The sequence below is a fragment of the Podarcis pityusensis genome (genome assembly GCF_964106645.2).
Source record: "Podarcis pityusensis genome assembly, chromosome: 10".
In the NCBI taxonomy this organism is placed as follows: domain Eukaryota; kingdom Metazoa; phylum Chordata; class Lepidosauria; order Squamata; family Lacertidae; genus Podarcis; species Podarcis pityusensis.
Window position 1 is genome coordinate 70520769 of NC_138035.1, and position 14994 is coordinate 70535762.

Sequence of the window (14994 nt, forward strand, 5' to 3'; positions counted from 1 at the left end):
GAATATTCAATTTCAGTTAAAAATATCTATCATATGGGGAATACTGGAAACATTTCAGGAGACTCAACAAGTGCTTAGACCTATGCAGATCAATCCTATGTAGGTCTGTTTAGAAGTAACTCCCACTGAGTTCAATGTAACTTCCAGGCAATAATACATAGGATCAGCCATAAAGGACTTAAAATATACACCTACAAAGATAACAATTATTTTGATTTTCCTTTAACAACTCTATCCAACAGCAATGACATTTACTCTTAAAGATCAGGAGGATAATAGGTAGTTGTATTTTATCAGTTCTCTTTCTCTTCTTATAGCATATGAATAATAACCACAAATTCCTTGAAGATATTTTCAGTTAATGTCAAAGGACCAAACTTTCCAAATAAAAGAAGAACTAATTCATGACTATCTAAAACAGAAAAACCAATGTTATGTATTCAAGCCACATATAAAAAAGAGAGACAAATACCTGGAACAAATAAGAGTTGGCAGAGTTTATGTTGCATGTAATGGAACTAAAAAAAAACCTCTACAAGGGTCACCAAGCATTTTTGGACCAGTGGGGAATTTTTGGGTAAGTGCTAAAAGTGCCAGTCACAAAATGGCTTCAATAGGAGCAAGGCACAACATGAAATGGCTGTCATGGGCCTCATGACGTAACACATTGTTGCTTCCTCACCCACCTGGACATGCTTGCTGTGGGAAATCACATATGTCCTGCAAGTCCTAATTCTGGAAATGACACAGTATTAATTCCCACAACACTCCCAATGTTGTTGCTGTTTAATAACAGAGAGCATTCCCCAGTCCCAGGAAAACTATGCAAAGTGGCCACACCATGCTCCCTATCTTGGACATGTACCACTCACTGCACATATAGCTACCACAGTCACACATGGAATTCCTCTTGGGATAAGGACATCACTCCCTTAAAAAAAATCTCAATTGTCCTTCTCAAAGAATAAAATGAAAATAATTTAAACTAAAGAAATGCACAACCTAATGCCCATGGGCACTATGTCACCTGTGGGAGCCAAGTTGGTGATCCCTGCTATATGCTTTCCAACATCTGTATGATGCCACTGGGAGCTATCAGTCAGGAGCTTCAGGTGCAGTGTAATGGTCTGGGAGGGCCAATACCCTAAATCTGAATGGATGGAGTGGTTGGTTCTCTGGTCAAGGAATTATGGACTTAACCTGTTCTGGTGGGGTAGCATACCCCCTGCTGTCTGAGGGTCCGCCTTGATGCCAATTGTCACTCAAACCCAGGGTACATTGGTGGTGAGGGGTGCCTATGCCCAGTTTTGTCTGTTTTTCCAGGTATGGCCATTCCTGGAATGCAAGTGTGGCCTCAGAAATATCAATGAAAATGTGGACATAGCTGGCCATGCAAATGTAGTGTAGCTAGTGCAGAAAGAGGTGGCTTAACTGTTGAGTAGATCAGCTAGAGAAGAACACACCACTCCAATTCTGAGAGCACTGCAGACCCCCTCCTTGGCTATTTTTAGGCAGAATTTGTCTGGGCCAGGCATGTCCAAAGTTAGTTTTGGGGGCCTAATCCGGCCCTCTAGTCAATTTAATCCGGCCCCTGTGGCAGTTCAATTCCTTTGGCAAAATCCCCCCCCCCAAAGCTCTACACCCTAAAAAAAGCTCAACAACTTTGGAAGAATCCCTCAACAACTTTTGGGTAAAATCCTTTAAAAAAGCCCAGCAACTCCAATCCAAACTCAACAACTTCAATCCTAAAAAAAGGTCAACAACTCAAGTCGGCCTTCACTCATGTTCACTTCATCAAATCTGGCCCTCTTTGAAAAAAGTTTGGGCACCCCTGGTCTAGGCCTTTGGAAGGGGACAGGTACATTTCTTTGCATCTTTTCCTTTAATCATTCTATATGGTTTTATCAGATGTTATGTTTCTAGTTCCTCTGGACACCCTTCAGGGTGGAAGGGTGAGATATAAATTTTAAGCAATAAATATTATTTGTCCCTTGCGCCTATAAAGAAAGCAAACTCATGTAGAATTCAAACACCCCCACCCCCAACACCTTCCTCATGTACTGCTCCCATCCCTACCAGGGTAATGTGGTGAATCAGGGTGGGGGAGCAGTGCAGCCACCTGGTTTAATCTGGCTATAATTCCCTTACGCTCTAGCCCTGGAGGCAGGGGCATAGCTAGCTGCTCCAGCACCCAGAGTGGCGGGGGCAGCGTGGCGAGCTGCCCATGGCAGACGCAAGCTCCATGCTGCTGTTTCGGGCAGCGCGGGACCCCAAGCCATCTCATCACTCCTAGGAGAGACACGTGGCCAGGCCCCGTGTTAAGTGCCACCCTCCGCGGTGCGCCATTTTGTCACCCCTTCAGGGATGATACCCAGGGCGGCTTGCACCCCCCACACTGCCCTTCCTACGCCCCTGCCTGGAGGGCACTCCTATGTAGTAGATGGTGATATACATCACAGTGCTGAAAAGGATACATTGCATTATCAGGTTTTTCCTAGAGCGCTCATGGTAGCTAGTACAGTGGTACCTCGGGTTACATATGCTTCAGGTTACATACGCTTCAGGTTACAGACTCTGCTAACCCAGAAATAGTACCTTGGGTTAAGAACTTTGCTTCAGGATGAGAACAGAAATTGTGTGGCGGCGGCATGGCGGCAGCAGGAGGCCCCATTAGCTAAAGTGGTGCTTCAGGTTAAGAACGGACCTCCAGAACAAATTAAGTACTTAACCCGAGGTAAAGGTAAAGGGACCCCTGACCATTAGGTCCAGTCGTGTCTGACTCTGGGGTTGCGCGCTCATCTCTCTTTATTGGCCGAGGGAGCCAGCGTACAGCTTCTGGGTCATGTGGCCAGCATGACTAAGCCGCTTCTGGTGAACCAGAGCTGCGCACGCAAACACCGTTTACCTGCCCACCAGAGCGGTACCTATTTATCTACTTGCACTTTGACGTGCTTTCAACCTGCTAGGTTGGCAGGAGCAGGGACCGAGCAACGGGAGCTCACCCCGTCACGGGGATTTGAACTGCCGACCTTCTGATCGGCAAGCCCTAGGCTCTGTGGCTTAACCAACAGTGCCACCCGCGTCCCTAACCCGAGGTACTACTGTACTATAGATAGCAGTTGTTATTCACTTCCATTTTGGATACTATCCCAGCTTGCTTAATGGTAATGAAGGAAAAGAGGGCAACCAAGAGGTGGAATTTTCAGGACCCTGGACAGCGCCCAGGAAGCCTGAAACTTTTGTGAACCAGAGGTCTGCTGGCAGCTGAGCCTTTCTTGTGCCTGACTGTACTTCTCAGGCTCTGGCCCTTGCTGAGGAATCCAGTGGTCAGGGATGATGGGAGTTGTAGTTCAACAACAGCTGAAGACCCAAGTTTGAGAAACACTGCAATAGAGGCTTGGTGACCCAGGGGCAAATGTTACTTTTCAACTGACCATAGAGTTAGCAAGGAGAAGTTCACAAATCTTTACTTAACCAATATTTCATGTTTCAGTGGATCCCAATCTTTATAATTGATATGCCAGCAGAAATAGAGTGAATATTAAATGACTGCACTGATAATCAAATGCTGATTATCCTAGAATGCATTGTATTGTAGAAACTTGGTTCATTATCTAGCTAGAACATCTTTTGTTTTCTCCCTCGACAATAGGCAGAATATTCCAATTAAAGAATAAAGAGTCCCTGGCTAGAAAACTAGCTATTCTGTAGTTGCATCAAAAGCAGGGTACACTGTAATCTGCCTTAAAGTTCATAACCCAAGCTAAAATTTGCAATTGAACAGAATCCTTGCAAACACACAGAAACAACATTTAAACTCAATGCATTAGAAAAGGAAAGTACTAGCGTGGGTGTGCTATGCTTTTGCTATGCATTTATCACATAGCCCATAGAGAGCTTAATAAAGAACCTTATACAAAGAAGCCAACTAGACCTGTAGCATGACTGAAGAGTAACAGTGGATAATCAAGTAGTAGCACTTCTGAGCATTCAAATGCCTTTACGAAGGCATCCATTTCAGAGGTAAATTTTCTGTTTTATTGCCTGTGGATCTACATTTTCATTTCAAGTGGCCAATTAAAAATTCAGGGATACAGACAAAAAAGTTTTGCAAAATAATAAATAACAGTACTATCAATGCTAGTAACATCATTTATAGGGCAATTTTAAAAAGAATGAAGATAAAGTGAAAATGAAGTTTTTACTCCCTTTGCTTTTATTACACATCACAGTATAAAATAATCTAAGGGAAAATTATGTTACACTCTCTTATATTAATCAATTTAGAGCACATATGTGATCTAGTTTTGTTCTCACAATCCACTGGAATGACTTATGGTTTACTTTTATAATATAATTATATTTGGTAAACAAAATCACCAAAATGCTGGTGTAGTGAAAGCAGAGCACCAGGGTATATTTTGGCTTTTCTTTTGGTGACTTTGATGACTTCGTAAGCCAGAAACCAAGCTACTGCTGGCAATTTCAAATGGCCATGTATTTGCCATGTATGAAATTGTAGAATTTGGCATCTCTTTGACTTTTTTTTTTAAATGTGCATATTAAAAAACCTGCTTTCCTTGACATGGTGGACAACAGCAGTTGCTGTCTGGTGTGGCCACAGTGGAGAGAGCTTGGCTTTCTCACGGCTGGCAGGGGGTTACTTCCTCCTCCGGGGCTCCCTTCTGGGATTTCCATCTCCGCTGTGCTAAGCAGTTGGTCCCTTACCTCTCTCGCCTTGACCTAGTCTCTGTGATCCATACAACGGTCACCTCCAGGCTTGATTATTGTAACTCACTCTACGTGGGGCTGCCCTCAAAACTGACCCAGAAACTCCAGTGGGCGCAGAATGCCATGGCGAGACTCCTTACAGGGTCTTCGCCATAGGATCACATTCATCCAGTGCTATACCAGCTGCACTGGCCCCCGGTGGGGTACAGGATCAGGTTTAAGGTGCTGGTTTTAACCTTTAAAGCCTTATACAGCCTAGGACCCTCATACCTACAGGACCGTCTCTCCTGGTATGCCCCACAGAGGACATTACGGTCTGCAAATAATAACACCTTGGAAATCCCAGGCCTCAGAGATTAGTCTGGCCTTGACCAGGGCCAGGGGCTTTTTGGCCTGGTGGAATGCTCTGCCACAAGAGATTAGGGCCCTGTGGGATTTGACATCTTTCCGCAGGGCCTGCAAGATGGAGTTGTTCTGCCAGGCCTTTGGTCAGGGCTCAGCCTGCCTCTCCTTTTCTTTTGTATAAGAACTAATATGAAAGAGGCCTCCCAGCATTCTCACAGGCCCATATAAGCCCAAGCGTAATCACTTGGGCTAATGAGCACTTACTATTCCCAACCCTAACCCTGTGGAAAGCCATCTAATTAGACTTTAATTTGATTTTGACCTGTTTTTAGGAGGTAATTTAATTTTTGTTTGATTTTATACTAATGTTATATATCTGATCTTAGCCACCCTGAGCCTGACTTCAGCTGGGGAGGGTGGGATATAATTAAAAGTATTATTATTATTATTATTATTATTATTATTAAGAAAATTGTGAGCAAGCAGGGGGCACAGTTTGGGAGTAGACCACAGGGAATACTTCTTCCCTCTGGTCTGCTCCCTCGCTATAAAAGTCAGCCGTGCTCAAGCTCCAGTCTCAGTTCTCTTTGGATTCCCCTCCATCACTCCCTTCCTCCTCTTTTCCTATGCTTATGTAGGCAGACCTGTATGTGAGACCTTGTTATGGAAGTTCTTTGGACACTGTATTTAGGGCCAGGAAGAATTTGCCTGCAGACTAACTGGCCTGTCTGAAGTGACAGTGACTTGCAGTTCCCTCATAGGCCCAGTGAAGCAAAGCTGGAGGGCTCCTGCCTCCTCTGGGAGGGCCATTGATTTTTCTGTTTCTGACCTATCCTGGGTGATTTTCTTTTATGCATCTGTGATGGACAGCTGAGCCAGACCAGAGTCTGGTGATGCAGTGACTTGGAATTCCACCAGAGGGTGGAGCCTCTCTCTGATTGGCTACCAAGACAGGCGGGGGGGGGATAAAAGGAGCCATTTCTGAGAGAGAGTTCAGAGAGGGAGATGGATGAAGAAAGAGGAGGAGAGTTGGTTCTGATCTGTGTGTCACATCCACTATGAGGAAAATGTCTACAGTTAGACAAAGGAGTCTCTGAGCTTAGATTGGAATACAGTGTTTAGTATCTTGGGAGAGTATTGAGACAGGGGTTAACTGGAGGGCTGAGTTTGAGCAAGGAGAAGCTGTGTGGATACAGTCTACTTGTGTCTCATTTCATTCAGGAGAGCAGAGATCTTCTAAAAGAGAAGACTCCCAAACCGGTTAAGGGATGGTGTGGTGAATCCCTTGGTCTGTTATACTTTTCAAAAGACTTCACACGTGTGATTGATATATGGCTGGGAAACAGACAGGAAGTGCCACCTTGCTTGAGAACCAAAGTCTTAAGGCATAACACCTATGCAACAACTAAGTTAAGGAACTGAAGTGAAATAGCTAGAAATAAGCTGAACATTTACTGTCCTGTCTAGACACCTGTAACATCTAACTCAAAATAAGTAACTGAAGGTTAAAATAAGCCAAGCATTTACTACCCCGTTTAGAAACCTGTAACATCCACTAGATTTAGTAAAATTATTAATAAGTTAACTGTTTTCTGAAATAACGTTATCTCTTGACACATCCTTTGTTTTATCAATTTTTATTTGTTCAACTTCTACCTGAGTCTCCAAGTGTCAAAGTTTTACCTCATGCAAAAAACCACCTCATTTTGGTGGTTATAGCATGTATGCATAGGTGGGATCCACAATTGGTAGCCAGATCTTCTGCATTTGGGTGAGAGTGGTGGGATCCACTACTACATGATGTCTCAACAGTTGCACCCACTTCTTGCTGTCTACTTCATTGCCAAAGCCCATCACTCAAGATCACCCACATGGAATGTAATCTAGACTGACCTTGACTGCCACTACAGTTCCTCCATTTGAGCCATGGCAGTTGGTTAGAGTATGGTGCTGATAACACCAAGCTTGCGGATTTGATTCCCCATATGGGATGGCTGCATATTCCTGCAGTGCAGGGGGCTGGACTCCAGGAGTCAGCAAACTTTTTCAGCAGGAGGCCGGTCCACTGTCCCTCAGACCTTGTGGGTGGCCAGACTATATTGGGGGGGGGGATGAAGTAATTCCTATGCCCCACAAAAAACCCAGAGATGCATTTTAAATAAAAGGACACATTCTACTCATGTAAAAACATGCTGATTCCTGGACCATCCAAGGGCCGGATTTAGAAGGTAATTGGGCCAGATCTGGCCCCTGGACCTTAGTTTGCCTACCCATGGACTAGACGATCCTCAGGGTACCTTCCAACTCTATAATTCTATGATCACTTCCAGGTCATCCTGCACATTGGCAGCACCCAGAGATGATGGTGGATTTCAGTGGTGGTAGCCAAGCTGGTTTGGCTCTTCTGTAATATAGGGTCACACAGGTGCTTCGTATAGCAACCACTACAGAGAGTGTTAACATAATTAAGGTTTGCAGGATTTGTTTCCATGTTTCCTCTGATAATGCCTTGTCACACTGCTTTTTAATTAATTACTTCAAGGTCACGCTATTTATTTAAAAGGTAAATAATATTTAATGAGTTTTCTGCTAGTGGCAAGGCTTAATTGAAGGCTGTTAAAAGAATAGAGCACTTAATAGGAACAACCTAACCTTCTCCTACATGCCTTGGGTACCAACACATACTTGCAAAGGGTAGTGCAGGGAGGGAGCTTAAAGCCAGTATCTTCAATGGAACCTGCAATGATGATAATTTGAAGAGAAATATCACATTCATTGAACATTCAGAAAAGGCTGCAATGTACTAAATTTGGGCTTGGAAATTACTGATCTGAACAAGGTCAGATGAATTTATTTAGTAATGTATCCCGCACTCCCTGTGCTCAGAAAGGACTTGCAGCAGTAAGAACAGTAGCCTACACATGAGGAAGAGTTAACAAACACCAAGCTTTGTCTGCCATGGAAACCTCAGCATCTGAGATGTAAGCAAGACTTGGTTTTTGAAATACTGACAGCCATGTTTTCATTAAAATGATAATGCAAAGGAAAAAAGCTAGTCTTTGAAAGCATATTTCTTCAAATGAGTGAAGCTTTCCTGTAAAAGATTAGAGCACCAAATGCAGCATGAAAAGGTTTGACTAATTAGTGCACGGTTCCAAAAGTGGGCAAAACTGAAGATGCAGGAGACACATCTGCTTATCCAGAAGGGAGAGACCTATAGAGACATTTATCTCTAGGCAGAAAATGGCAAACTGGTCTAAAGGCTGGCTACTTTGGAGGTGGGCAAAGCATTCCACAAGCAGTCTTCACTGCTCAGCTTTCTATAAGATTATGAAAAGGATGGGGAAAACATTGTTGGTGTCATGAAGCAGTGTCTACATGTTTTCCCAAATGGATATGGAATATTCAGGGCCTCCTTCTCAGCATCACCACCACAGACTACAAGAAACACCAGCCTCCTAAATTCTGCCACACACTGCCTTGAGCCCTATGTTTTCCACTTACTGATAGCATTCACCTCTCTCTTCAGCTAAACCAGAGAGGGCCTCTGTTGCAAAGGTGTTGGTTCTGTGGTCTATCAGTTCCCAAAGGAAATGTGAACTAGCAACAGGGAACTCGGCAACCACAGAGACTAATGATCAGAGTGGTTGTAAAAAAAAAGATGTAGCGCTGGTGACAAGCACCTCTGAAACTGGCACAAGGAGCCCACACAGTCTCTCCAAAATACTGAGCTCTATAATATTGTGTGTTTTTATGTAAGCATTAGTGGTTGGCGGACTGAGGCTGCTCTGCTTACTTGACCTCCTAGCATGGGAGTCCCTGTGGAATACCAGGAGGGAGAGAGAGATGAGCAAGGTGGCAGCAAATGAACCAGTAGAGCCAATCTAGCACTCCCAACCAGTGCATCTGCACTGTGCCAACCTTGCTGACACCTCACCTCTGCTACTCTAACTCCCAGTAATCTGCAGTGACTCTGTTACCAGGCCAGGTAAGCAGCAGAGCCCCACCCCAACAGCCACTACAGTACTCAATTATGTATTAATATTAATTAATGTCAATTACACAGTGCAAATTAATTACATCATATTAACATAGTGCACTGAAACTAGGTGCCTGCAAAGTGCAAATTTCCAAATGGCTTACAGAAGTGAGCCAAGCTTCACCTAAATGAAATGGCAAAAACCTCAAATGGCTAGTCTGATTTATGGGGGGAAATTGCTTGCTTGTAAATACTGCAACTGGTGAGCGGGAATTAGAGGCGGTGCTAAACTTTACAAAATGAACTTTAGTTTTCCCTCCTGCTGTTTCACTGGATCTACCTATGTGGAGTACCATATTTTTCGCTCCATAAGACGCACTTTTTCCCTCCTAAAAAGTAAGGGGAAATGTGTGTGCGTCTTATGGAGCGAGTGCAGGGGGGAGGCAGGGGGGAGGCAGGCAGGAAAAGCTCCTAAGAGCCGCACACAAGCTCGCTGTCTTGGCTTCTTTGCTCTTTGGGGCTGGGGGAGGGGAATAATATTTTTTTTCTTGATTTCCCCCTCTAAAAACTAGGTGCGCCTTATGGAGCGAAAAATACGGTATTTTTTATTGTGAGACTTTTAAGGAACATGGAACCCAGATATGTGATTTACATCTGCTAGTGGCTATCCTAAATTACTGGGATTTGGTAAGTGAATAAATAATGATTATATCCCAGAGGAAGAGTGAAAATGCATCCAAGAGCTTTGGTCGAACTCTATCTAGACCACTTACCCTTTCTCTCTGGAGCATGGAATGTTTGGGAGTTATCTGGCTTGTTCAAAATAAGCATGAATTACCCCACTGTACACAGCACTGTGAAATATGTCTATTCCCTACTCTACTTCCTAAAGCTTACATGATGCTCTGATATATGGCCTTCTCACCAAAGGACTGGGAATGAGATTCAGTTTCTTAGTTCTATTATGTGCTACCATAATATTCTTCCTTGTTCCTAGAAAGAATAAAAACTTGAAGAATAACCCTGTCTCATCCCCTAAATTAGAGCCATCTTGATGTGCCGTGAGCAGAATCAAATTAATTTGTCATTCTTTGGAAAATCAGTGAAATATATTCTCTTTTCAAATTCTCATACGTCTGCTGTGTTTTATATGTTTTCTGTAGCATATTACAGAATATGCAGAGTCTTTGGGGACTCTTAATAAGTGCAAAAGTCTAGCAAATTCGGTTTAGGGTAACCTATGATATTAATTAGCTCTCAGTTGTACTTTTAATCCCCTAAAAAAAAAAGGGTGAGCAGCTCATTTTTGTGCAGCTCTTACCTTGTTTTATTTTACACTTCTTTATGTATTTATGCTTTAAAATATGTTTTAGAAAGAAAGGTGTATAACTGAACTATTTATGTAATTATATATTATGTTTGACCATTTCAGAGCATCCATGCAAAACACAGACACACATGAGAGATCAAGTTACACAAAACTTTGGAAAAGCAGAGCAAAGTGCTTTTTCTGCAGTGTTTCTGAAACTTAGAGCATATTGTTGTGCCATTTTGTCAAACAGACCAGGACAGTGTTCATGCACAAATGTAGCCTCAGTGTTTTTTTAATGTGAACCAGATTATTAGATAGAGATCGTGTGAGACAGTACAACTTCTTGAAAAAAATCACTAGTAATCTATATGTTATTTGTTCACAGTGTCTTGAGAGAAGGAAAACACACACTTTCCTTTACTCAGTGAATGCCCTTCATTTATAAGGAAGGGAAGAGCCATAGCTTGGTGGTACAACACACATGATTTGCATTCAAATGGTCAGTGGCATTTGCTGGCAAGTCTGTGCCTGAAACCCTTGACAGCCACTACCAGTCAGAATAGACAGACAATACTGAGTTAGATGGACCAGTGGTCTAACTAGATATAAGGCAAGCTTCCTATGTCCTTATAACTACATTTCCATGGGGGAATGACACTCTGTGAAGAGCATATGCATTCTTTACATTGCCTCTACCTTGGCATGTGTTGGCGGTCAGCCATGGCCAGGATGTGCTCAGGTGCCATGTGCAATGGTGAAGCCTGTGATAAGTGCTCCATATGATCTTTCTTAGAGCTTGTCCCTAAATCCATTCTCCAGTACTGGTGTAGTGCAAACAAATAATCTTCTTTTTGGGAAATTAATTTCTAATACAAGCACTCCAGTGCCCACGAAGATTAATAAATAGTACACCCATCACCTTTCAGTTATCTGTTTGAAAGTTCTGATTCATTATTTAATTTCCATTTTATCAAGAATTTTCTGTGCCAACCAAAATTGAAAAATGTTGTTGTGATGATATTGTGTTTATGTTGGCAGTCAGCACGTTCAAAATGGCAAAAAGTGATAATATTTGCTTGCTATTTTTGTCTTAAGCTTTAAAAAGATTGATTCTGTTCGCAAACAGAAGGGAGAGTACATTCTATTTTTCTTCCACTTCAAAAATAATGGGGGATATATTTAGCTCTTACCAAACAAACATTATTTTAATCCTATTCATATAAGCCTTTCACAGTGTTTATGGACTCAGAAGTATTCTGTGTCTTGTCGTGTTTCATATTTTTGAGGGGGGGAAAGAATTTTCATTTGAGATTGGCTATCCTTGTAAAATTGTGATTAAATGCTTTTTTAAAAAAGGCTTGAACCTTAAAGAAAAGGGGTCTCCGACTTCGGCACAGATGTGGAAGAAGACAAAGAGGACCTCAGCACAAAAAAAGAAGGACCACCCCCAGATGTGAGATGCCCCAAAGACTTAAGTGAGTGGTGAAAAGACGCTCCACTATTTAAAGCCGATAATCCCTGAATCCTAGATCAAGAGCATATAAAAAAGCTCAAGAAAAAATCTTAAGACTGAAACTCCAAGCAAATTATTCAATTATTAGTCCTCGATACAATCCACTGGACAAGAGGTGCACCTAAGTTATGTTGAAATCAAAGTATAATCCTTCCCTCTTTTTTTAGAAAAAATATTTACGATAATCATTATATGGAAAATTCGGAGTAATGAAATAGCAACAACAACCACACATTCAGGATTACTCATTTATAGAATTTCCAAAACACAACACATCCAGATAAAACACAACCCACTTAACTACCCCTGTAAGATGGGTGAGACACAGAGAAGTGGAGAAAAAAGATTGCTCTTAGATCATTCCTAGTATATCATGGAACATAAGACCATAAAGAAGGCTGATCGCTGAAGAATTGATGCTTTTGAATTATGGTGCTGGAGGAGACTCTTGAGAGTCCCATGGACTGCAAGAAGATCAAACCTCTCCATTCTGAAGGAAATCAGCCCTGAGTGCTCACTGGAAGGACAGATCATGAAGCTGAGGCTCCAATACTTTAGCCACCTCGTGAGAAGAGAAGACTCCCTGGAAAAGACCCTGATGTTGGGAAAGCACAAGGAGAAGGGGACAACAGAGGATGAGATGGTTGGACAGTGTTCTCGAAGCTACTAACATGAGTTTGACCAAACTGTGGGAGGCAGTGGAAGACAGAAGTGCCTGGCGTGGTCTGGTCCATGAGGTCACAAAGAGTCGGACACGACTAAACGACTAAACAACAACAGTATATCATACATCTTCATCACATCCTGTGTTGTTTTCTGGTATTTTTCCAATACCAGAAAAACAAATTCCACAATTGAGCAGCTGTCAATAAGTGTATGATTATTCTCTATCATCAGGATGAATGACACCTTTCACATATCCGAAGAGAATGGTTAAATGGTCAGGAGACAATTTGTATCTAGTGATTTTTGCAATTTCATTTACTATTTGAGCCCAGAAATGCCTGATTTTTGGACATGCCCAGAATATGTGGCTCAAATTAGTGCAACCCAGAACACCTCTCTTGCACTTGTCTATCATGCTATTGCATATTTGACTTGGAACTTACGTACAAGTACAAGTCTGCAGTAGGTTGAGGATGGATAAGGATTTAACTGTGCCCAAGGTCTTTCTATGCTTATGAAAGGTGCTTTGCACCCACTTTTGGACAATTTCCCACTCCTCCAGGAGACTCCTGGTCTCCATCTCATATTGCTGTCAAGGGTTCCCTGATTCTAAGGAGAGGCTTGGGAGGGTCACAGGGGAATGAAAAGAAAAGTCAGGGAGACATTTCCTTCCTCAAGGCTTCCTTCTGCTTACACTAGCTCTGGATGCAACCCTATGGTTGCAAGCTGTTTGGGGGCTTCATATGTAAACAGGAAAGTGAATGTAAGCACATTTACATAAACAACAATGTGTGTGTGGAAACTGAATGAGTCGACACCAGCAATTGTGATGCTAAACTTAGCTATATCCCAAAGTAAATCTAAAACCCTTTTTTGGGATGATGCTTTTTATGATATAAAATGTACATTGGTCCTGTTGTTTAATGGCAGGGTTTACAAGTTATTTTCTATCTTTTTCTCATCACATATATTATCATAAAAATGAAAATTGTACTGAAACGATGTCTAAGTGCTCTATATTGCTGCGAAAATGTTATTAATGCAGTTTGGCCTTTTGCATTGATTTTGTGTCATGAATATAATACATTTTAAAGAGCATTGCACATCAAACTGTTTCTTTTCATTGGGCAGTTATATATCTTAACAGATAATAATACATAATCCTACAAAAAGGGTTAAATGCCACTAGAGCATTCTTGAGTAGAAAAAGGTTGTAGCTAGGTTCAATATCCATTTGATCGTTTTTTTCATAGTGAAACATTAAACTACTTACCAGGAAAAAGGCTTACGGCACCTTAAAAAACTAACAATTTTTTGTGTAGCATAATCTTTCAAAAAGTGAAATCTACTCTAATGACATAGTTGCTGGTCCATGAAAGCATTCCCCATGATAAAAACATAATGACCTGCAATTGCAAAAACAGGTGGGGTGGTTAGTTGTGCTGGTGCTGGTGTGAGAGGTAGAGGGGAAAGTGAGAATTCAGCACAGTGCACATGTACCAGCAGGAATGCTAGACTGGCTCTGCTGGTGTCTTTACACCACACCAGCCTTGCTGCCTCCTCCTCCTTCCATCTACCTCCAGAGAAGCCACAATGACATGACTAACCAGAGGTCAGGCTGATAGTGACCTACGTTATTTAGAAAATACTGAGGTTTGCCAGTAAAACCAGTTAGTAAAAAATATATTAAAAATTCCTGATAACTCTTTGGTTGGAAACAACAACAATAAAAACAACAATATGTTGTAAGCTACTCTGGGCAGCTTACCATATATCTAAAAACATAAACAAATAAAGATAATGGCAAGCATACATCAACGGTGAAATAATATTTGTACCTGTTTCTATTTTTAAGAGAACAAATGTATTAGCATCACAAGTGATCTTTTTCTAGTTGTGAAGTTGGAGAGACAAAATACCGTTGTTATCCTTGTGGTGGAACAAAGGATGGAAGGGGGAATGAATCCTGGTACTGTTGCGGGAGCTTGATTATGTCTTTTCCTGCTGTGTACAGATTCAGAGTGACAGAAACCGGAAACCTGCATCATTTAATTACGTTAACAAAGAATGGAATGGTAGTTATTGCCATTTGGACCATCTTTCTGGAGCATTTAAATGGCGTTGCCATATGGCAGTTCTGGTAAGTTGTCAGACAGGGAAGAAACCCCAGCTGCTTATAAATACATCAAGAGGAAGGGATATTCATATTTGCTTGGATATATGTAGAGAAAGTGGAATGAAGTGTAAACTTCTCAGACGAAATGCCTGATATATTAGATATAGACTTTTCTGTTGCCACCTACAGGAATTCTAATGAGATCACATAAATTTCATTGCCGAGGACTTTTAATCGGCTTTATTTTCAGAAGAGGGTGCATACTTTCCTTAGGAGATTAAAACGGAATAGGTGCAGAATGGACTGTATTGCTAAATCTGGAATTCAAGCAT

The 14994-nt window shown here is 41.9% G+C and overlaps 1 protein-coding gene across 18 annotated transcripts in view; it reads right to left on the reverse strand.

The window, feature by feature from the left end:
* Positions 1–14994, reverse strand: part of MAGI2 (membrane associated guanylate kinase, WW and PDZ domain containing 2) — a 601975-nt gene that overhangs the window by 187806 nt on the left and 399175 nt on the right. The gene's annotated exons all lie outside the window — the stretch shown is intronic.